General features: G+C 42.8%; 1 long non-coding RNA gene across 1 annotated transcript; it reads right to left on the bottom strand.

Annotated features, from left to right (window-relative positions):
• Positions 1–22575: 22575 nt before the first annotated feature.
• Positions 22576–24997, bottom strand: LOC142143058 (uncharacterized). The gene is made up of 4 exons (XR_012689483.1): positions 24591–24997; positions 24096–24345; positions 23601–23850; positions 22576–23213 (listed from the first exon to the last, which is right to left on the bottom strand). It is a non-coding gene; the product is annotated as an uncharacterized LOC142143058 (long non-coding RNA).
• Between the last annotated feature and the right edge of the window lie 544 nt (positions 24998–25541).

The raw sequence follows: 25541 nt of genomic DNA, 5'->3' as shown, positions 1-25541 counted from the left end.
TCAGGTATGAGTTCCTAGCGGTTGGTCCTCAGGTATGGGTTCCTAGCGGTTGGTCCTCAGGTATGGGTTCCTAGCGGTCGGTCCTCAGGTATGGGTTCCTAGCGGTTGGTCCTCAGGTATGGCTTCCTAGCGGTTGGTCCTCAGGTATGGGTTACTAGCGGTTGGTCCTCAGGTATGGGTTCCTAGCGGTCAGTCCTCAGGTATGGGTTCCTAGCAGTCGGTCCTCAGGTATGGGTTCCTAGCGGTTGGTCCTCAGGTATGGGTTCCTAGCGGTCGGTCCTCAGGTATGGGTTCCTAGCAGTTGGTCCTCAGGTATGGGTTCCTAGCGGTCGGTCCTCAGGCGTGGGTTCCTAGCTGTCGGTCCTCAAGCGTGGGTTCCTAGCTGTCAGTACACAGGCAGATAGCACCTTAGTCTACAAGCCATATTGTAGTGTATATAAGGGGTGAGACATTATCTAGTGCTGTATAACAATTATGGTGCTAATGAAACCAAACTCCCGTTTTCTCCAGAAACAAACTGATATTAGGTAATATGGGTAATTAGTACACATAAATAATGTTTCTCTTTAATAAGGACACAGAGAAGCACACATACATTCCTTCACATACGATTCATGTTTATATTTTCCAAGGTTTAAGACAATGGATGATTACCTTTCAACATACAACATGAGACAGCACTGAAAACAAGATTCTATGTGTTATATATGTTGGGGCTGTATGGATGGGTGTATTTGGGGTAGTCTTTTCAAAATGATCAGTTACACACTCTGGGCTTGATTCATCTAGAAACAAAAAGTGATGCAATTTGCATTTGTTTTTAAATCGAACGTAAATTGCAGGCACATCCGCCCGTCTTCAAATACAAGAGGACATCAAGATACGTTCCCATTTGGTATAAGTGCGCTCTGGGTATACATTACTGGCCGTATGCACACAGAGAGAACGCACTGCAGGATACACACATGAATGTTCAATATAAAGTCCCATCAGAACACATGGAAAAATATTAAGCACATTAACACCTCTTAATACTATAATCATTAATAAAAATACATTTAAACATGTAGATTTTTTTAAAAAAAATGTATTACATGAAATACATATAACAGGATGTTCCTAACACCTACTGTACATAAAATGCATGTTTATGTTCTGGCATTCATACGTGTAGTCACTATCAGTCGGTACATACACCTGACCTGTAGCTGGTGCACGTACCTGAGAGATGCTCAGAGCTGGAATCAGATGGATGTGCACCCAACCTTGGCTCGCCCTTACTGTACTATGGAAGTCTCCCCGTCCCACCCCGTTCTGCTCTTCGTAGGCAGACGGATGTGTCATCTGCGCGCAGACATGAATTCCATGCAGCGTTCTCTGGTGTAAGTCTCCATCTGACGCATGTGCAGACGATTGTACGCAAGGTACGGTACACAAAAGGACTTATGTTCCTAGGTGAATCAGACCCTCACTGTGAATATATAAACCTGTAAATGTATCGTCTTGTGACTTAAGACTCTTATTATTTATGACTTTATTTTATAATTGCCGTCACTTTTCATTTTGATGTGTTGTGAAACAATAAACTGATCAGCTGGCTCCTTACTTGTGTGACCGATCCATTGTCAGTGAGCAGAAACTTTCTCTTTTGTTGTTAATACTTAATGAACTAATATTAGTAACTGTCTATATACACAGACTTACTTATGGACAAATGTGTGTATACAGAGAGAGGCAGAATGATTACAAATTACCTTGTTTTGATCTCAAACTGAAAATGCCCAAATTTGTCTCATCTGGTGCTAATTTTACAAATACTGTCTCAATATGACTAATGAGGAATAGGAAGTACATCCTGTTCTCCATTCAATGATCTCTACCTTTAAATAACGTTTCCTCCCTAACCAGAAAATGATTCCGGTAAATGTTATGGGATCATATTGTCTAAAAGGTTATACAGTGACCCAAGAAGTGAGACACAGAATTGACGTATAATCTTTACATTACAATTATTCTTCTTTATTCTACACTTCTGTGGAAATTCACTATATTGTTCATAGATAAATAGAGGAAGCTGGTCATTGATTATGCTATTTATGTAGCACTGGTGATATGTCACACATTGTCACACTCAAACAGCGAATCACTGATTCTATTGCATAACAGATGTATTTAATGTTTTATTCTGAAAGGGCCCTTATTATCAAGGCAATTGAGGGATTGCTTTATATTACATAGATAACACTTGACACATTGTACAGCACAATCTTGCGCTAAATATAGAGGGAAAATTAAACAGTTGCCTTATATACAATGATATGTGATAAAACCATGATACAGCATGGACCAACCATAGATAAATATTTATGGCTCTTAAAGATCATTTTCAATAAAGTTTATCCCTCACCAGAATGACACCTGGATGAAATATTCTCTACCTATTCACCAGTTTATTGACATGGTTAAGAGGAAACCTAACCTGTATTTTGTAAACAAAGAATCATTTTGCTCGTGTTTGTAGACAATGCTCAAGCACAATACCAGACCTTAGAAAACAGATTAACAGAGAACACAGCTTACGGCACAGAAACTCCATTCAGTGCGAACACTCACAAAATACAGAGTGTTGACTATTATATGGAGTATGGAGCAATCCAGACACCTTATAGGTTGGTGAAAGAGTTTACCCACAGATATCTATACATTGCACCATACAATATGGGAGGGTAAATGGACAGGCGCATTGGATTCCAAAAAACTGAAAGTTGCAGATATAAGTGTAGGTACAGGAACTAGTATAATCCAGGAATCTGTTATCCACTAAGTTTCATAAACTAAAAAGAAAAGTGCAAATAATCACTGCCAGTAATGTCATGTTACACTGACATAATCACTGAGCATTTTCACCTACAGTATTAGTGATGATCAGTGCGGAACAATCCAGGGCAGTGTCAGATGCTTGTCCTGGAATGATGTGATGTAGTGACAGGAAACTGCAGCGTTCTACAGCGATGATACATCATAGTGAATGGGGGACACACAGTGATTGGAATCACTAGAGTGACAGAACAATGTTCCCCAATCACTTCCATCTTACCCTGACTGAGTAAATCATAGAATATCTGATTCTGTCCTTAATATGGGGGCTCCCAGGGGGCAGTCTGGGAAGAAGCAGATATTGGGTCTGATTCAACAAGGAACGCAAACGGCAATTTTGTGCGTATCATCTGCAAAGTCACTCTGTGCAGGAGCTACGTTCTGTGGCGTATTTTCTCAGAACTGGACCACGCACCGCAGAACGCAGCCGCGTTGAATTCATCTTCAAACACAAAGGACACTTACTACAGCCTAGGATTTCAGGGAGGGAACGGGGCGTTTGATCGTAGTCAGTGTACAGAAAGGGTGCGCTAATCTCAAGTGCACGCAGCAGCGTCTGATCCGCATGTCATGGATCAGATCATATTTACACACGGGGGGGAAGAACTTGTGTTGGCTGTGGAGGTTCCAGTAACCAGCAGTAACACACATGATGGACCTGACTGGTCATCCCTGAAGAGGAGAATCATTGTGGGGACCAGTAGATACACTGGGAAGGATCTTGCTGAGCACACATTAAGTGACACATGCGTTTTCCATCTAACCGTAGCCCACATTTTACTTACAATCATTATCCTCCTGGTAATGTTTGTGCTTTAAATAATAATGTTTTAATATCTACTGGATGTTGATTTGAAGACTGATTTGTGATTTTTGGCATAGTTCTATTTGTGAAAGTTCCATTGTAACATTAAACATATAACTGACTCCGACTATGAAATGACTTCTGGGATACTGTCACAGTTCGCTGCAGTTTAAATGTGGGATGTAAAGTCATCCAAATAAACATTTGGACTGCAGAAAAACTTTTCCTATGGTCTCTGCAGAAATGTTTGTCTTGCACTGGTTGCTGTAATAATCAGCATGATAGTGCCATCTTGTGGTTGTATGTGTGTAATGCGGGCATCAAATACCTTAGCTGTGAAATATCCACAGTGTTTAGCTCAGAGCTGTCCAATTCCTGAATACACTCTAATGTTAATACATCTGTTCACTGTTTTACCCACCATTGCTCGGTGACATTTCAATCTACACATTCACCATACATTTTCCTTTGTTTAACAGCTATCTCCAAATAAGATACTAACAGTACGACTCTCTAGTTATGTAGATGCTGATGAAAAAGTGGAGAACTAACATTCTCCTCCATATTGTCTCTTGGAAGAAACGTGGGGTTTCCTATGGTTGTCTGGAAGCTTGGGAGTCAGGAGAATATCATGACGGCTTAATTGATTATAAATTAATAATGAACACATACAATTATAAGCTTTATAAAGCAAACACTGTTCAATAACCACAGCTGACAAATTCTCTCTCACAACTAAAGTCCTATCTTTGTAAACTGTGGATATCACCCACAACTTCACCCATCGGCTGAATCTAGAGAGTGGTTAAAGATTTTCCCAAATGAAACATCTTGAGAAAATATTATCCTAGAACATTAATCAAGCGCAGAGAATATATAAGTTTCCTGCAGACCAGCGAAGGTGACCTGCTCCAGTTCTCTTGGTAGGAGACAAGGGGGTAAATGTATCAAGCTGAGAGTTTTCCGGCGGGTTTGAAAAGTGGAGATGTTGCCTATAGCAACCAATCAGATTCTAGTTATTTTGTAGAATGCACTAAATAAATGATAGCTAGAATCTGATAAAAACTCTCAGCTTGATACATTTACCCCAAGGTATGGCTTTCCAGCAAAAAACTTGAACCTGGGACAACTGTTACACATGATAGCTGACCAGTACATTGGACCTTTTGTCATCTTGGCCAGACCTTCTTTTTCTATTGTCAAACTTCAGTTACCTGTTAGAGTTCATCCAGTTTTTTTTTATAACTCACAAATAAAACCTGCAAGATCCCCTCTTTACCAAACATCTGCTCTGCCACCTGTAAAGGTTCTTCGACACAATGAATATATAGTACAAACATTTTTAAACACTTTCATTTTTCACGGTCAAATACAATTCCTTATCAAATGGAAAGGCTATAGCTTGGAAGAACGTTCACGGGAACCAGCGAAAAATGTACATGGCCCCAAGTTAGTGCAATCTCTTTATCTTTCAACATCCCACTAAGCCTGGAGCACCTGGAAGTCACTTATGGAAGAAAGGAAAACTGTCATGGACCACGCAGATATCAGTGTTGACATGTCCCTTCTCACATCGGACATGCCGCACCTTCCGAGCACAGCTAATATTCACGGCTTGTCCCCTATATAGGTCTTCGGTCAGGTGGCTCGATGTCTCGGACTGAAGCGACTTGTCAACAGTCTGCATTGCTTGGCAATCTGCCCCTTTGGTTCTGCGTATGCGCAGACTTCTGGACACAAGTTCTGTACTTTTGCTGAGGTCATCAAGCTGTGTCTGACAAGCACTATAAAAGGGACCCTTCTCCATGGCTAGGTCATTTGTTTAATTCTTCTTTGTTCCTGAAACTTGTGATTCTATTTACTGGCTTACCCTCTCTGTACCTATGTGGTGCTGACTTAGGGACTTTGTGACTGCAATGCTCCCTTGGTACAGTGCCTGTATAAACCTGCTTATCCCGTGTTACATATAGTAGGCCATGTTATAGACAAATTAACATTCCATGTTTTCCACATCCCTGACCAGTGAACTAGAAGTGTGTACGGCATCTCTGGAGTTCAAAGGCAACATATACAAGCATTTGTCAAGAAAAAGGTGTAAAGATGAAAATCCTGATGAAGATGACAGTTTCACCCCGATATACAGGCAGCAGTAATGTTCCTTTACTTTCAGTTACATGAAACATGAATGAGGTCAAGCAAGAAATGCTAAAAATAAAAACATTGAAATTAATGAGCAACAAAACTGATTCACCTTCCATCTTCTGAATGCATGGGCACTAACAAGTAGGTGTAGTTGTATATATATATATATATAGATACCCTGCATTGTGTCATTCTTGTTTTTTGTAAACTAACCTATTTGTGTGTATGTGTTGTTTTTTATAGATTGGCTTTAAGCCTGGAGATAGACCAAAGATGAGATGGAAAAACTGAAGATCTTGCTTCAATTGCCTCCAAGTGTTAATTGCCTCTAACATTGAAATAAAAATAGATAATTATATATAGTCACAATATTGTCCAACAGATGATAGTTTTGGTGCAAATAAACAGGACAAAAACAAAATTGTGCCAGAAAAAGACTGTGTAACTCAAGATGTTGCCAGTAAATGACCCTACAAAGGATAAACTGATCACAACGCTCCCTTATAAAAGTTATATCAGGCTAAATATTATTGAGGAAATGTCCAATATGCTGTAGAGTTTATACACTGATGTGTAGTTATATAGCCTGCAGCACCGCCAGCTGAGAGGATTCTGGGTAATGAAACCTCAGTAATTGCACAGTCACAGGGTGATTCATGAGTAGAGGCCGCTGGACCAGACAGGAAATAAAAGCTCTCAATAGGTCAAGTGATTGTTTTAATGGGGTATTTAGTAGAGTGAGAGATGCAGTTACAATGAAGTAGATAGTAAAGCAGAGGATTTCCATAACAATATGTCCCATTTCATCGGACGCTTGTATCATTAACTCCTCAGTTCAAGTAATAACCCCTTCTACAGGCAAGGGAACACGTGTTTTTTTTACATGACTTTGTTTCCTTTTTTGTCCAGCTCCCTCCATTCATAACTCTACAAATCAAAAGTTGTTGGAAGTCTTACCAGAAAAATGCTTTTTCAGTGTAAGGAGTAATTACTGTCATTAATGCTGAAAGTTTAAACACCAAGTTTACCTAAAACATCACTCTAACCCTGGCTATGGCAGACATCCCTCTGTGATTGGCACTCCTCTATTTGTCTGGCAGCTAGCTCTAATAATCGTGCAGCTTTCCCTGATAGATTGGCAGCTTTAGTGACTAGACTAGCAGCCCTGTCTGTAAGGATTGCAGCTCTGTCAGTATGGCTTTGTAAGACTGGTAGCTCGGTCTATGGGGTTTAAAGCCAAATACACCCCTTCCTCTTAGTAGGCAAATTCACTCTGAGCGAAGTTTGCGAAACGGAATGAGCTAAGCCATACTTCTAGAGAAGTAAAACTCTTCTTCACATGTGACAGTAGGATATAAAAGGAAAAATATGGCGTAATCAGAGGGTGGAATGCAATGCTACTGGAGCACTAGATCAAACTGCAAAAGAACTTGACCTCAGAACATGAATTGGATGTTCGTGATCAGGACATCAATCGTTCCAGTGACAATGGCATCTGAAGAGAAAATCTTTTCCAAGTTAAAGCCGCTAGCACTTGATTTGCATTTAAAAATGCAAGTGAAGCCGCGTCAAATGCAAATATGAAAGGCTTTGCTTGGAAGCCATGGGTTCCCCTTATATGCTTTCTACTACCGTAAAAAAATACTGTATTTTAGTGCTTCTAATGACAACTGACATATAAATTACCTTTCTTTTCAAATATTTGCTCATTGAATTATATGCTCAATCTTAGCCTCAAATGCGTCCAACTGTAAATGAACCCCACAATGATTAATAAGCGAAAATATATGTGTAGATGTGTTTGAATTTAAAGTGTTGCGTTACATATGTACGTTTAATTTCCCTTGAATCATGAATCACTGTGAATTAATGAATTTGCTCCTGTGTGTCTCGCTGTGAGCAAGTGCGTCTAGATTTCCACCAAAGTGCAGGGTTTTTAGGACAAGATGGTGGCCTTTGTGGAGAAGCAAAAGTTTGCACAGGCTGATGGGTGAGTTAGGAGGTGTGATGGCGTTAGGAGGTGAACCCATGTGTGTAATTTGTGGCAAAATGACTGAAACAAGATTAAGGCGGTGAAAAGAACGTCATTTTTGCACCAGATCTGATTTTTCTGAAGATAATACAGAGAGAAGAATCCAAATGGATCTATGAGTTGCGTACCCTCTCTCCACGTGGTATTAATCTTGATTTTGATCTAGGGGTCTTTTTGGACAATAATTGATGTTAGTTATTACCATCTATCTGTATAATGTGGAAGACAAAGAAATTGTCTGCGATATTGAGCTGGACTTTTGTATTTATTTTTCTTATTTTGTTGTATTTATTTTTATTTTTCTCTCTATATACATATATTTTTAATTTTATTATCGTATTTTTATTTATAATTTTTTTTATTGTTTTTATTTATTTTTTAGATTTATTTATTTTTGTCTGTTTTTTTTTCTTTTGCTATCCCTGTGGCTCAGAATTAATGTTGAAGTATGAGGCTCAATGCTTGGGAAGGATATATGGTACACGTGTGGGTTTATCCTATTGGACTGTGGAACTGTCCTTCATCTATGTGTGAGGGAGGCATTCCGGAGGGAACGCCCCGGAGAATCCCCTGAGAAGGAAGGAAAGGTTCTCACCTGATCCCAAGGGCCGCTATGGAAGGGGGTCACTCCGATTGTAGAGACTTCTCAGCGAACTGGGAAGGGTATGGTTCCCCTGTGGGCGAGAAGCACAAGAGGCACGTATGGCAAAGGGGAAGGAAGGGGCTGTCCAGAGCAGCGTCTAAGAACAGAGGACTACTCAGCTCTGCTTGACGACACCTTGTTTTATTCTGGCCAAGCCACACGGGGCTACAAGAGCTCGGGACAGGGAACGTTTTCGTCCAAACTCCCTACTCACAACTAGTGAGGGCCACTCGAACGTCGGTAAAGGACTCCCTCTGCCGGCAGTACGCCGCTGGGTATCACAGTCCCCACGCGGAACTGTCAGTATACTGCTGGAACACGGGCGAACTTAGTCTTACCCCTCGAGACACCGGCCGTCCTGGGACCGCCAGGCCACCGTGCCGGAACCCAGACCAGACACAGCAATGGAACCGTGGAAGACCGTGGTCGCCCCTGGCTCTGAAAGGAGCAGGGTTGCACTGCCCCAATGGAACCGCGGACCACCCCGATCGTCCCCGGAACTCAAAGGAGCTGTGTTACACTACTGCCAAGGAACCGCGGGAAGCCCTGGCCTTCCCCGGAACGCGAAGGAGTCGTGCCGTACTGCCGACCCAAGACCCTGCCCTAACTCGAGTCTACGGGGGGGAGGGAAAGGGGATAGACAGAACTTACCGGGCAGGGAGGCCCTATGCAAGCCGCCCCCCTGTGGTGGTGCTTTGCCCATTCTACTCACCCCTTCCAGGTTGTACGCACGGCTGGCGAACAGGCCAAATGCCACCTAGTAGTTTCTCCCAACAAACCGTTCTCCGACCCCCGCGGAGATAATACAATAAAACTCCCACAACCCACCCCCAGGCCTATGTGCCGTTAAACCGGCTCACAGTGCACTACAAGGTAAACACACACCGTACAATAGACAGAATACGAGGTACACCAATATATACGTTCCTGCCCTGTTCTGACGCCTGCGGGGTGTTAGCAAGGAGAAAGGGGCTAACTAAGGGCCTTGTGCCCTATGGGGGAGCTAAGCTCCTACCAACCTAGGCCTAAAGCCTGGAACTACCTACGGGCCTTGTGCCCTGAGGCTAACTAAGGGCCTTGTGCCCTATGGGGGAGCCGAGCTCTTACCTACTAGGCCTAAAGCCTGAACTACCTACGGGTCTTGTGCCCTATGGGGATTGCTAAGGGCCTAGTGCCCTGGGAGGGGTCCAATACCTACCTAGCCAGACATAGGCCAGGGCCTACCTAAGGGCCTTGTGCCCTACCAGCGAAATAAGGGCCTTGTGCCCTGGGTGGGGGCCAACACCTGCCTCTGGGTGGTACCTACCGTGCACCCACCTTACTGCTGCACAGGCCTAATGCCTGAAGTTAGTAGGGCCTGGTGCCTGCTTGAAGGGAGGCAGATAGAGTGCGGGCGTGGGCCCGGGAGAGGTGGTCCGCACTGGGGTCTTAACTGTTCCAGGGAGCCCTCTGGCGACGTCCGCGTAGCTCCTCCTCAACCCCGACAGCGATGGGCACTGGCACCCTCCGCTGCTCTCTCGCACCCCAGCGTCTTCACCAGACAGGCTAGCTTGTAGCCCTGACAAGAGCTCTCTGTCTGGACTTCCGCTGGCGCAGTCCTCTTCTTCCGCTGCTGGGACAGGTCCTCTCGCCACGAGCTCCGCCATCTACTAATCCCCGTGCGCAGCTGCCGGCATCTTAAATAGACGCAGGCGCGTTGCCATCTGATGACGTCTTCGCGGCTGGGAGCCATGATTGGCTCGCGGCCGCGAGGTTTGTCGGCAGGGCAGGGGAGTGCCGAGTGCCTTCACTTATTGGTAATTAAAATTCAGGTCCTACCCCGATAACTACTATCAGAACACTCTGAACTTTACATGAACTATTTTCATTCCCTGAAGAAGCTGCTTCTGCGCAGGTGAAACGCGTTAGTTTGCACCTATACTCATCAATATATGGATGGTAATGATCTATTTGTTCTGACACGGAGACTGGAAAACTTTTTTACTAATATCTATTAAGATCTTTGCGGGAGGGGTGCTTAAGCGCACCAGTCTGGAAGCAGTCGTGAGTGAAGGATCGTGCAGGAGAGTACAGAGCCGGCCGGCGTCTCTCCAGTGAAGCTACACCAGTAGGGGATTATTATATAGATTTGTGGTACCCATTTTTCCTTTCCCTTTTTTTGGATAAGGTAAATCTGGGACTGTCCCCCTGTTGGCTTAAGGAATATGTATATGGAAGAGCCGTTATACATCCAAAAGAATTCTGATATTTTACTTTTTACAATGCACATCTTCTATCTTTGAAATCATTCCACCCATTTTTGAATTCGTTTTTATAATAATTTTTGGACTGTGTTTTTATCATTGTTCCGTTATTATGGGTATTTGTCTGCAGACATATTTAATATTTTTATCATTGGATATGTGTTTTTCTTGTATTACATTAGTATTTGATTTTTTGTGGCAATACTTTGTTCTTTTCCCATTTACACATTAGGTTTTAAACCTGTTTACCTTTATCCCTCTTTACTTAGCGCCATGGATTGAGGGGTATATTTATCAACCGGTGATTCAGTAAAACTGACAACATTTTTAAAACGACTATCTTATTAAAAACAAGTTTGTCTTTAAAATAATTGCCATTATAAACAATGACAGCAAACCGGCGAGAATCTGTGTTTTTACGGAACCACCTCTTGATAAATTTACCCCGGGACTTGTTCTATACTTTAAATGTGATGAATTTTGTGCCCTTCAGTCATACTTTGGCCGATGAAAAACAAAGCTTGTAATGCACCTATTATCACTTTCACATTGCCCACCCGGCAATATCTTGGGTATATGAACCGGGATATTAACGGGGGACAGAACCTCCCACCCGGCAATATCCCGGGTAGACCGGGGGTTCACACTGGACCCGGGTCTGCCCGGCTCTCCATGACAACATTACACAAGGAGCTTTGATTGACTCCTCTTGTGATGTAAGATTTTCTTTGGTTTTTTTCAATTTTTTCAATAGGTTTCGCTAAGACTCGGGTTAGAAAACCCGGGGTCTCACCATTCAGACTGGAGACTACCCGGCTCGGACTCAGGATTAACCCTCCAAAAGACCCGAGTCGAGTTCCCAGGTCATCCGTTCACACTGAGCCGTGACCCAGGTCGTCGGCCCCAGCAACAACCCAGGTTTTTGAGGCAGTGTAAACAGGGTATTATACTGTGGTGTTGTATCTGGTCTGGTTACTTTTCCATCTATTTGCTTTTACAGATTAGAACTTGATTTACATTTGCAAACGGCTACTGCTGTAGAGAAATCTCTATCTCATGTATTTACCTTGTCTTCATCTTGACAGACTGTTAAATATTTTGTAATTCAAAGGTACCATATTGTGGCAGTACTCTCCAAGGTTATCCATAGCTATTAGTGAATCATATTCATTCTGATTTAATCATAGCTATTTAACCCTAATGTGACATATGGTCATTGTATGGATTTAGTTTAACAATGTCACACACTTGTTTACAGAAAAAAATATTAATGGAAAAAAAATCAAGAGCAGATCTATAGAACTATGGGGCCATCATTTAATTTAATGTTGGATCAACCTAACAAGTCATTAGGGCACATTTACTAACGCGGGGCCTGATTCATCTTTGGATGTGATGTTATCTTGTGTGAAATAGCTGTGAGCATTCATCAGAACGGGACCTATACCAGTGATGTAAGGGCATACTATTTATATAGAAGAAGTTGCTGTATTACCAGTAATAATTTATTCTCTATAATAATTTAATAATAGTAAATATTATAAGTATCTGGTACATCTCAAATATACAAAACCATAAACAACTTTAAATACACATATCAAGAAAAAAAAATGCACAGGAGCTCAATACATTATTATTATCTTTATAAGGCGCCACTAAGGGTCTGTAGCACCGTACATTACATATACAGAAAACAGTGACCCATGACACAACATGATACAGAAAGTACAACATTTTTTTAAAACAAAAATAAATAAATATATATATATATATATATATATATATACATACATACATACATACATACATACATACACACACAGGTAATGTGGTAATGCAAATCAAATTCATCACACATGTCCCCCCCTTGTGCCCTGCAGCTTCCACCACACATGCCCCCCCGTGTGCCCTGCAGCCTCCATCACACATGTCCCCCCCATGCCCTGCAGCCTCCATCACACATGTCCCCCCCCCTGCTCTGCAGCTTCCATCACACATGCCCCCCCGTGCCCTGCAGCCTCCATCACACATGTCCCCCCCCCCTGCTCTGCAGCTTCCATCACACATGCCCCCCCGTGCCCTGCAGCTTCCACCACACATGCCCCCCCCCGTGTGCCCTGCAGCCTCCATCACACATGTCCCCCCCATGCCCTGCAGCTTCCATCACACATGCCCCCCCGTGCCCTGCAGCCTCCATCACACATGTCCCCCCCCTGCCCTGCAGCTTCCATCACACATGTCCCCCCCCCTGCCCTGCAGCTTCCATCACACATGCCCCCACCCCCCTGTGCCCTGCAGCTTCCATCACACATGCCCCCTGTGCCCTGCAGCTTACATCACACATGCCCCCTGTACCCTGCAGCTTCTATCACACATGCCCCCACCCCCCTGTGACCTGCAGCTTCCATCACACATGTCCCCCCCCCCCCTTTCCCCCCACATAAGTACCCTTTGAGTAAAATATACACCATAGGTATATCCAAGTACTTTTTAACTAAAAATGTTAACACTAAAATCTGAACATATCTTGGAGGGGGAGGCAGGGGATCGTGTCATTTTGATACCGCCCTTAATTATACATTTATGCAGCAGTGTTAATATGACCCAGGTGGCAAAGCCTACATTACGCGGTTTGCTGTGACTCACGTCATGGAGTACCCCATCCTGACCACTTCACTGAGATGTGGCAGGATGCAGGAAAATCAACCAGGTACTGCGGGAGATCTGTGCAGAATTAGGGAGTCTCCCGGACAATCCGGGGGAGTAGGCAAGTATGATTAAAACATAACCTAAATTATACACTACAAAGCATACAAGTATAATAGTCAACTTCTGTAAGCAAATCTACATGCTCCAGACTGAATTGAATATGCCCCAGAGAGTACTAAGTAACACCATACAGTTGGCTACTATAATTGTCTGCTGGTGAAAACAAGTTCTGTGAATAGAGAGGGAGAGGGCGCTCTTCATATATCTCTAATGCATGCTAAAGTGCATTAAGGTTCTAGCATAAAATAATAATTGCAAAAAACTTTTCTCATGGGCTGATATCTACATATTATCCTTTACTTTGAGTTGACCTTTCAGTTTGCATTTCTTGCTGTTACTTCCAATTTATGACCCTGTATCTTCAGTTTCTCTATTTCTTACTCTAAAATTATCTTGTTTTTAGATCTCTACACATCCATATGGATCATTTATGAGTAACCACAAGAGAAATTAACTCTTAAAAGGTTGTCCCAATAAGTACATTTTATCTTTAAAAAAGAAATGGCTAAACAAATATTATTATTTTTTTAGGTGACCTGGAAACAAATTCAAGACAAAATTCACATATTATACTATCCATTTTCATGTTATATAGTACTGATACTACCATTACCAAAAACAACCTCAGTAATATAAGACAGTACAAGTGTGGCTAAGAGCTGGCTAAATCCTATTTCCCATACAGTCAATGTACCAGGTACCTACACTGAAGGGGATTTAGCTGGCTCACACTGAGGGGTATATTTACTAAGCTGCGGGTTTGAAAAAGTGGGGATGTTGCCAATAGCAACCAATCAGATTCTAACTGTCATTTATTTAGTACCTTCTACAAAATGATAGCTAGAATCTGATTGGTTGCTAAAGGCAACATTCCCACTTTTTCAAACCCGCAGCTTAGCAAATCTAGCCCTGAGTGTGCTATTTCCCATGCAGTGTAGGTACCGGGTACCTTCGCTGAAGGGGATTTAGCCGGCTCACACTGAGTGTGCTATTTCCCATGCAGTGTAGGTACCGGGTACCTTCGGTGAAGGGGATTTAGCCGGCTCACACTGAGTGTGCTATTTCCCATACAGTGTAGGTACCGGGTACCTACGGTGAAGGGGATTTAGCCGGCTCACACTGAGTGTGCTATTTCCCATACAGTGTAGGTACCGGGTACCTACGGTGAAGGGGATTTAGCCGGCTCACACTGAGTGTGCTATTTCCCATGCAGTGTAGGTACCGGGTACCTTCGCTGAAGGGGATTTAGCCGGCTCACACTGAGTGTGCTATTTCCCATGTAGTGTATGTACCGGGTACCTACGGTGAAGGGGATTTAGCTGGCTCACACTGAGTGTGCTATTTCCCATGCAGTGTAGGTACCGGGTACCTACGGTGAAGGGGATTTAGCCGGCTCACACTGAGTGTGCTATTTCCCATACAGTGTAGGTACCGGGTACCTACGGTGAAGGGGATTTAGTCACAACCATCAGGGGATTCCTTATCAGATGCCGGTGAGATACAGGAACGTGCCTTATATTACATATCTTTACATTACGCATCAAGGGTATGGACACAGCACATTTAGGGGGTGGTCTGGTTCAAGCGTAGTGACTGCAAAACCATTGTATTCCCTCAAAATAATTTCATTTTACACATCAGGTGTTGCCTGAAACCTTCAATATATCTGCTTTTCCAAGGTGCGGTTTGTATGGGAAATGTTACAGGCACAGTCTTGATAATAAAAATATTACAATGTACAAAAGTAACATTTATGTAAAGACAGCCCAATGTTCCCTTAATGTCATTAGTTATTTATAACATTAATGAAGCTCCAGCAAGATGTTTTAGTAGTAAAAATGTAAAATTGAAATTAGCTGATGGTTCTAGACGTACAAAGACAGAACCTTTAAATCACAGTTATATTTTTGCCTATATATGCGCATTACTATGCTGGACTGCAGTCCGGCTAATGGTCCGCATAGTGTTGTAGGCTGTGACAGTGGGACTGCTGTATGTACCAGCCACACAGCCACATTTACTCACATTGGAAATGATCCTTAGATTAAATATGGAAACACTGCCTCCTGTTGTACATACCTGGGTATTGCGGAGTTGGAGCTCCACCAGGAGGGATGAGTTTGCTGTTAGCTTCTCTCCAATAAATATCCGGGCACATCAACAAATAGCACGGCTGCTCTCCTCTTACTGTGCATTGGTGTATATCTCCTCCGTTAGCTGATACAGAAGTGTATAAATCTATAAAGAATTTATCACATTTCTGTCACAGACTTAAAAAAGAAAATGTGTTCATACTGATAGAGGAAAACAAACCTACATCAATGTTCTGTGCAATCTGTGAACTTCTAGACCCCAATTCCACATATGTGATGTATATACAAGAGGTGACAAGCGTCTTATCCTAAATATAATCATCTCTTCTCTAGGCATTGGCTAGAACCCTATTCCTCCCAGAAGAAGGCCAGGCAGACAACGAGGACCAACCCTCTGACCGCTCCGTCCCCAGAATCACCCTTCTGCTAAAGTTCCCCCTGTGGTTTGTACTGCTCGGGCTATTCGTGGAACTTGAGTTTGGACTGGCTTATGTTATTCTTTCCATGTTTTATTGGCTGTATGAAGGGACTCGTGGGCCCAGTCAGAGACAGAAAGGAGAGAAGAGCGCTTACTCTGTCTGTAACCCTGGGTGTGAGTCCATTCAGGGGACGTTAACCGCAGAGCAGTTTGAGAGGGAACTGCAGTACGGTTCCTTGGCTGGAATATAGCAAAGCCCAATGTATGTTCTGTAGTGAGAAATTATCTGCCCCAGCAAAACAACGAAACCTTGCTGACCTCCAATCTGTGTAATATACCTTATTGTGCTATTAGTACAAAAAAAAAACCACTATTCATATATACACATCAATGCTCAATCTAATTTTTTGTAACATTACCGCCTTCAGCTCATAAACTACAGGTGAATTCTCATAAACTATTAAGCCAAGTCTATATATTTGTAATATGACATTAGGTGTAATTTGCTCCATCTGAAGACAGACTTGTGATGGGTCGTTATCAGTGAGGTTCCTGAAGGATTAAGCTGGGTTCTTTGACACATGCAGTAAATACTGTGCTGGAATCATAAATCTGACAGGGCATCACTCCGAGCCGCCGTCAGCCATGTGCACATACTATCTTCTCACTAATCAGCGGCAAAGATACTTTATTCTATGTAGTCAGGGCAGGGACATGGAGGGAGCAGAAGGACTTGGAGACAATACTAAGGGTTTGCAGCTAATTTCTACCATAATCTTCTATGTGGAGCTGTAACAAGTTTGTGTTGTAGGATCTCAGAATCTACATAGATAATAAGGGGAAGGAAATACAGAGATTAAACACTAAAATGTTATACCTACAACATGCTTCTACTTTCAGCACTACATGATATCCTAATAAGAATCTTTGTTACAGAGTAGCTAAAACATTATATTTTAAAAATCATATAAGTTTAAATGTTGTTTTCATCCCTAAGGCCCTTTATATAATAATCCCTGTTAAAATCAAATACAAAACCTTGTGCCCTTTCTTTACTTTTAAAGTATTTAAAGCTTCATAGTGCACTAAGATCTCATCATAAATGCTGCAGGTAATGTTGGATTTGCTGACAAGTGGACACCTATTTTGGACTATCGGCGTTAAAGTGACTTTAACAGGATTTAACAACGTGCGTTGGACTTAATGTATTGCCTGCGTGTATGAGCCCCAGGTCAGTAGAATAATGAATAACAATCTTTGCAACTCTTAAGTGGAGGATATGAATTTATAGAAAATTGAGTGGATATTTAATGAACAAAAATTGGAGCGATTTAGGTAACAAAAATAACAAAAAGTACTGTTGCTTTTATTTTTTTTAAATTAACGCTCAAAAACCAAACCGCAAAGTAAAGGGCAACTAAAATGGTGCATGGCCTACAGCACAAAACTTACCCGGAAAGACTAAAAGATCTTAATATGTATAGTTTGGAGCAGAGAAGGGAACGGGGGACATGAAAGAAACTTTCACATATATCCAGGGTTATAACAAGGTGCAGGAGGGAAACATTCTACAAAGGAAGAGAAGTATTAGAACACGAGGACATGTACTGACACTGGGGGGAAGAGAAGTATTAGAACACGAGGACATGTACTGACACTGGGGGGAAGAGAAGTATTAGAACAGAAGGACATGCACTGACACTGGGGGGAAGAGAAGTATTAGAACACAAGGACATGCACTGACACGCACTGACACTGGGGGGAAGAGAAGTATTAGAACACGAGGACATGTACTGACACTGGGGGGAAGAGAAGTATTAGAACACGAGGACATGTACTGACACTGGGGGAAGAGAAGTATTAGAACACGAGGACATGTACTGACACTGGGGGGAAGAGAAGTATTAGAATACAAGGACATGTACTGACACTGGGGGGAAGTAGGGTCAGGGGAAATGTGAGGAAAACTACCTCTCAGAAAGGGTAGTGGATCAGTGGAATAGCCTCCATCAGAGGTGGTAGAGGCTAATACAGTAGAGCATTTAAACATGCTTGGGATAGACATAACAATATCCTTATAAAGAATAAGGGATCGAACAAGGTTTAAGGTAGAGATGGTCACTGACCCCCGTGTTTTGGTTTTGGTTTTGGATCTGGATTACCTTCGGGTTTTGGTTTTGGCAAAACCGCCCTTGCGTGTTTTGGTTTTGCAATTTTGTTTAAAAATCAAATTTTTTTTGGCCTAAATTATTCCAATTTAGTGCTCCACCTGTTTCTTGGATAAGTAAGGTAATTTTAAAGCTAATAAATTAGGAAAAAAACAGTTTAATTCCTGGTAGGCCGTCCTTAATTCTGTATACAAACCTGATTGTCTTCCTCTCCATCTTAGCCTATTGGCAATGCAGCCATCGTCTTTGGGTGTATATTACACCCTACACTTATAGTTAAATATATAAAGAAATAGATAAAGGCAGTTTGGTTTCTGTCTGTATCAGACCCCCTCTCCACTTGTAGTAAAATAGAAAAAAGCCAGGCGGTGTAGACTGTACAATATAAATAGAAATGGACAAAGGCAGTTTGGTGTCTGTCTGTGTATGACACCCTACCCTTATCGTGAAATTGACAAAACAGCAGCCTTTCAAGACTGTACGTGATATAGAAATGCCCCAAGTCCCTTGGGGACACGTTGTCAAGCCAAGGCCCAGTTCAGCGGACAACTTACTGAGCAATGGCTCCTTGCAAAAGTTCACATCTCGCTCATTTTGAAGCAAAGACTCAATGTAGGTCTTAAACCTTGGATCAAGCACAGTGGCCAAAACGTAGTGATCCGAGTTCAAGATTTTAATTACTCGAGGATCATTGTGAAGTGAATTAAGTACTCGATCTACAAGGCCAACATACTTTGCAGAATTGCTTTCTTTCATCTCCTCCTTCAGTTTCTCAAGCTGCTTTTCCAATAGTCGAATTAAGGGAATGACTTGGCTCAAGCTAGCAGAGTCTGCACTCACTTCACACGTCACAACTTCAAATGGTTTCAGCACCTTGCACAGCACAGAAAGGATTTCCCACTGTGCAAGAGTGAAATACATCCCCCCTCCTTTCCCATGTCATGGCTTGTGCAATATGCTTGGATGGCTTTGCGCTGTTCCTCCATCCTCTGAAGCATGTACAGGGTGGAATTCAACCTAGTTAACACCTCTTGCTTAAGTTGGTGGCAGGACAAGTTAAACTGTTCTTGGAGCTGCTGCAATCTCCTACATGCTGTGGCTGAATGCCTGAAATGCCCTGAAATTTTACGGGTCACCGAAAGCATCTCCTGCACCTCACGGTTATTTCGTAGGAAGCTCTGCACCACCAAGTTGATGGTGTGAGCAAAACAGGGAATGTGAAGGAATTCACCCAGCTGTAATGCTCGCACTATATTGTTGGCGTTATCAGAAATGACATATCCTGGGGAGAGTCCAAGTGGTATAAGCCATGCATCAATCACATCTCTCAGTTTTCGTAACAAATTGTCAGCTGTATGCCTGTTAGTGAAGCCAGTGATACAAAGAGTGGCCTGTGGAATAGCTTTACGGGAAAAATGGTGTTGCGATAGAATTTTGTAACGCGGACACAAAATCTCAATTACCTGTGAAAAACCAGTTGCGTTTATTGTGGATATTGGATGCAGATCTAACACTAACATAGTAGCCATGGTGTCTGTGATTCGCTTTGCGACTGGGTGACTGCTGTCATATTTGCTTCCCCTAGCAAATGATTGTTTCACAGTTAATTGTTGTAATGTAGGACTGCTCTTTTTCTTGCCTACCTATTCTGAGTTGCCTTCTAGTGTACAGCTACTGTTCAGTACATCCTGTCCGCAGACCACATATTGGACTTCCACGTTGTTCCAGTGACTCCGCTACCTGCTCACTTCTCTTCCAAACTGATCTGCCTGATACTCTCTCAAGGGGCCGCGACCTGCGAGACAGGGGCTGCAAAGACCATACCTCCTTGCTGGGGCTCCTGGCGAAGACCACCTGTTCCGTTAGACCCCATGCCCTTGGATTGAGTTGTGCCAAACCAGGCCAATTCAGGGAATCCTAAAACTGGGTACACACTACACGGTTTTTGTCCAATAATAGGCTCAACCAGCCGACATACAACTACTTGTTTGAAAGTCGGGTGTGAGTGTGTAGTCAAAAGTCTGCCCAAATGGACAATTGTCGCCTCATTTGGCTGGTCGTACCGTTCAATATTTTCATTCCAATCTCCTTTCCGTTGTGTAGTGTGTATAAATTTCTGACCGATCGACGACAATCCTCAGATACTTCCTCGACCGGGGGGGCGTGTGTATGTAAGTTTGTGATGCCTGTACCAGTCCCACGTGGTGCGGTATCCGCACATCACTGACTTGTGTTTTGTATGCATGTGTATTGCACCTGTCTGGTTGCAGGTCATTATTATTTGTGTAAAGCACGTGTGTTATTACCCTTTGCATCTATATTGGGAACCTATTCATATTTACCCTTTATAAATTTATACCTTTATAAACTATTAAACTTATAAAGTCATATTAACCTTTATTAACTAATATTTGTAAAAAAACAACAACAAATAAACCACACAGTGTTAATGCAACAGTTTTATTGCAGGGAAAAGTACAAAATATTTTATTGCAGGATATACAAGTGAAAAAAATAGTATTACACTTTAAAGGTGCCAGTGGTTTGTGGCAAAACAGTTCCAAACAGCATATACATTTCAACAAATTTTTTCTCAAGGTTTTTAATTTTTTTCTTGATGTTGCTTGGGTTTATATTCCCTTTGATTTCTTTACCTACGAAACAAGGAAATAAAAAATGTTTACCATTAAACTTCTATATCTGTAATCTATATCCAACGCCAGAAATACTCTCATTTGCTCCCCTTGCACACTGCTCGAGATCAGTTTATGTTGCGGTCCCTCTGGCACAATCGCATTAATAGCGGCTTAACCTCCATATATTCTGGAAAACATTCGCCATTTTGGTTATTATAATTGTACAGGTATGTGCCCAAAGCATTTAGTTGTCTACACATGTTCACTATAATACCTTCGTATATAACTTCTTTTATATGTTCTTATTCACCATCATGTTTGATAACAGGTGTTACATTAGTGGTATCAGTGGTATCTAAACAGGTCTTCTCACCGGTAATTCTTAGTTCTGACAAAAACAAATCTATGCTACAAATCAGGCGTTTGCATTGCTTCGTGTGAAACTAGAATGAAATACATAAAGTCCTTCAAACAGGTACACTACACGTGCTACTCACTTTTTCTAATATCATAGTCGTACTGGTCCAGTACTTTTACCATCATCTCCACCTCTCTTGGGCTTTTTGGCTTTGCTCTTCTTGAGCATCTCTATCCCCCACCTTAACTTATTCAACATTTTTTGGCCCTTCCAGCACCATCTCTGACTCAGTATCTGTCTCCATAGCCGCAACACCCACTGACACCTTCTCCTCACTCACCATCTTCTCACGTTCCTCAGCACCAGACAGGCTCCTCTGTCATTTTATACACTCAGACAAGGGCGTTCGTTTCTGCTGTAGACCAATCAGCAATGATGCCGGCAGAGAATGGAGCATTGTGGGTGATGCCTATTCGTGTATAATAACCTCGTGTATGGAGAGTTTTGGCTATAACTTTAACCCGTACAGGACCATTACATACGAAGGCATTTTATTATTAGGGAATAATCACTGCATTGCACAAGTTAAATGTTTTTTCTAAATTTTAGATATGATAATAAACTTCTATTTTATAGGAATGAATGAAGAGACAGTGTGGTCTTCTCTTTTTATGCAGTTTTGGGTGTTAACAATAGTGAAAGCAATGCCCCTTTATGCTAATGTCTTTGGTATATCGTTACATGCCCTGCAAATGTTGCTTCAGTGTGTACGAAATTAAAATCATTGCTCACGACATCATGGCTGTAAAAAGTCGCTACCGTGACGGCCGCTCTTCCCTTTATTGTCTGAAACAAGCCTAGTGTGTATGCAGTCTATGGACCGAGCAATCGGACCATCGATCGGATGTAAAATCGATCGGCATAAAAAGTTGGTGGCAAATTCTGGAGTGTGTACCCAGCTTAAGATTACCCGTGAATTCCGTGACACAATAGTTATGAACGTAACAAACATCACCTGAATCATCACCATAATCTACTTAAAGCTCAGGTTCCTCCTTACTTTATATTTTAGGAGCTTCTTCTCCACCCATATCACCCAACTTGCCATCTTGCTCTAATTAAATCAGGGATCTCATCATTTAACATTTCAGGACCTTCTTCCTCTTCTATTCTATGTTTTTTACCCAAACTATTTTTATTGTAAGAGGAACATATGACAAGTAAAGGAACCACCAATAAACAAATTTTCCATCCAAAAAGGATGATCTAATTGGCTACGAAGAACATGATGATGTTCGCCTAAAAGTTCTTTAACTCTGCAAGACAAATGGTGTATGGTACATGTACTGTATGATCAGTTGTAGGTTTCCTAGGAATCATGACAATGAGGATCAGTCACATCTACAATCATTTTATTTATGATGAAACTTCACAACTCTGTGGTTTTTCAGTGGTCAAGGGAAGCTCCTTGACATTAGTGGTAATGTGTTTTGCCGTCTGAAGAGGAGTGACTGCACCAGCTGACCTGACTGGAACCATGGTATCCAAGTCAAATGGGAGAGCCCTACGGAGGTATACACAGGTAGACGGATGGTATGCTCTGGTAGACTGATGGTATACACTGTAGATGGATGGTATACACTGGTAGACTGATGGTATACACTGGTAGACGGATGGTATACACTGTAGATGGATGGTATACACTGGTAGACTGATGGTATACACTGGTAGACGGATGGTATACACTGGTAGACGGATGGTATACTCTGGTAGACGGATGGTATACACAGGTAGACGGATGGTATACACCGGTAGATGGATGGTATACACCGGTAGACTGATGGTATATACCGGTAGATGGATGGTATACACAGGTAGACGGATGGTATACACTGGTAGACTAATATATTGGAGAAGATCCTTGTGGTGATGGTGGGGTTCATGCCATTACAAATACTGGTCCTGCAAGGCTTCCAAACCACTTTCCAGGGATACTGAATACACAACAGAATCCAGCGAAGATCCCAATCTACAAGATGAGACGTTAGACGTTAAATCCCTAGAGTCCAATGGATTTCTAATCCTCAATAAGGTCTGACTTTCTATCTCTGTAATACAAGGGTCACCTGACCTTATACCTTTGTAATACAGGGGTCACCTGACATTATACCTCTGTAATACAGAGGTCACCTGACCTTATACCTCTGTAATACAGGGGTCACCTGATACAATACCTCTTTGAATACAGGGGTCACCTGACCTTATACCTCTGTAATACAGGGGTCACCTGATACAATACCTCTGTAATACAGGGGTCATCTGACCTTATACCTCTGTAATACAGAGGTCACCTGACCTTAGACATAATACTAAGGAGATTAGACCTTAGACTGTTATAATACAGGTGAGAGCCTACCTTAGAGCTGAAGATTCCTCCTCGGAGAATTGGTTGGTATTCATAAAATGACTGTGCTCCTCAAAACATTCCAAGTATGTTGCAGAGAGGAGATCTATGCTGTGTCCTGTAGAACATGTCATACAGCTGGATTTCTGGCAGTAAACGGACATCCAGTTATTATTTCACTGTCCAGACCTGGTCCTGCAAGGCTTCCAAACCACTTTCCAGGGATACTGAAGACACAACAGAATCCAGCGAAGATCCCAATCTACAAGATCAGACGTTAGATGTTAAATAAGACCTTTCACGGGTCATCCCTAGAGTCCAAGGGATTTCTAATCCTCAATAAGGTCTGACTTTATATCTTTGTAATACAAGGTTCACCTGATATAATACCTCTGTAATACAGGGGTCACCTGACTTTATACCTCTGTAATACAGAGGTCATCTGACCTTAGACATAATACTAAGGAGATTAGACCTTAGACTGTTATAATACAGGTGAGAGCCTACCTTAGAGCTGAAGATTCCTCCTCGGAGAATTGGTTGGTATTCATAAAATGACTGTGCTCCTCAAAACATTCCAAGTATGTTGCAGAGAGGAGATCTATGCTGTGTCCTGTAGAACATGTCATACAGCTGGATTTCTGGCAGTAAACGGACATCCAGTTATTATTTCACTGTCCAGATCTGGTCCTGCAAGGCTTCCAAACCACTTTGCAGGGATACTGAAGACACAACAGAATCCAGCGAAGATCCCAATCTACAAGATCAGACGTTAGACGTTAAATAAGACCTTTCACGGGTCATCCCTAGAGTCCAAGGGATTTCTAATCCTCAATAAGGTCTGACTTTATATATCTGTAATACAAGGTTCACCTGATATAATACCTCTGTAATACAGGGGTCACCTGACTTTATACCTCTGTAATACAGAGGTCATCTGACCTTAGACATAATACTAAGGAGATTAGACCTTAGACTGTTATAATACAGGTGAGAGCCTACCTTAGATCCCAAGATTCCTCCTCGGAGAATTGGTTGGTATTCATAAAATGACTGTGCTCCTCAAAACATCCCAAGTATGTTGCAGAGAGGAGATCTATGCTGTGTCCTGTAGAACATTTCATACAGCTGGATTTCTGGCAGTAAACGGACATCCAGTTATTATTTCACTCTCCAGATCTCTTATCCGTCCAGGTCTCCAGGTTTCCAGGAGGGAGGGAGTGTGAATGCAGGGGGTGTTGGGGGTGAAGAGGAGGGGCCTGTGGGCCCGGGGACTAGGAGGAAGGCCGTGTCACTACAAGGGGAGAAGAAGAGGGATTGAGGGGGAGAGAAGGAGGGAGTGAGGGGGAGAGGAGGAGGGAGTGTCAGTGCAGGGGAAGAGGAGCAGGGTGTGAGGGGGAGATTAAGTAGGAGTGAGGGGGAGAGGAGGAGGGAGTGTCAGTGCAGGGGGAGAGGAGGAGGGTGTGAGGGGGAGATTAAGTAGGAGTGAGGGGGAGAGGAGGAGGGAGTGTCAGTGCAGGGGGAGAGGAGCAGGGTGTGAGGGGGAGATTAAGAAGGAGTGAGGGGGAGAGGAGGAGGGTGTGAGGGGGAGAGGAGGAGGGTGTGAGGGGGGGAGGAGGAGGGTGTGAGGGGGAGAGGAGGAGGGAGTGTCAGTGCAGGGGAAGAGGAGCAGGGTGTGAGGGGGAGATTAAGTAGGAGTGAGGGGGAGAGGAGGAGGGAGTGTCAGTGCAGGGGGAGAGGAGGAGGGTGTGAGGGGGAGATTAAGTAGGAGTGAGGGGGAGAGGAGGAGGGAGTGAGGGGGAGAAGAGGAAGGTGTGAGGGTAAGAGGAGGAGGGTGTGAGGGGGAGAGGAGGAGGGAGTGAGGGGGAGAAGAGGAAGGTGTGAGGGGGAGAGGAGGAGGGTGTGAGGGGGAGAGGTGGAGGGAGTGAGGGGGAGAGGAGGAGGGTGTGAGGG

This window comes from Mixophyes fleayi, chromosome 3 (genome assembly GCF_038048845.1).
Source record: "Mixophyes fleayi isolate aMixFle1 chromosome 3, aMixFle1.hap1, whole genome shotgun sequence".
In the NCBI taxonomy this organism is placed as follows: domain Eukaryota; kingdom Metazoa; phylum Chordata; class Amphibia; order Anura; family Limnodynastidae; genus Mixophyes; species Mixophyes fleayi.
The sequence above is the reverse complement of the archived record's forward strand: the minus strand, read 5'-3'. Positions and strand labels throughout refer to the sequence as shown.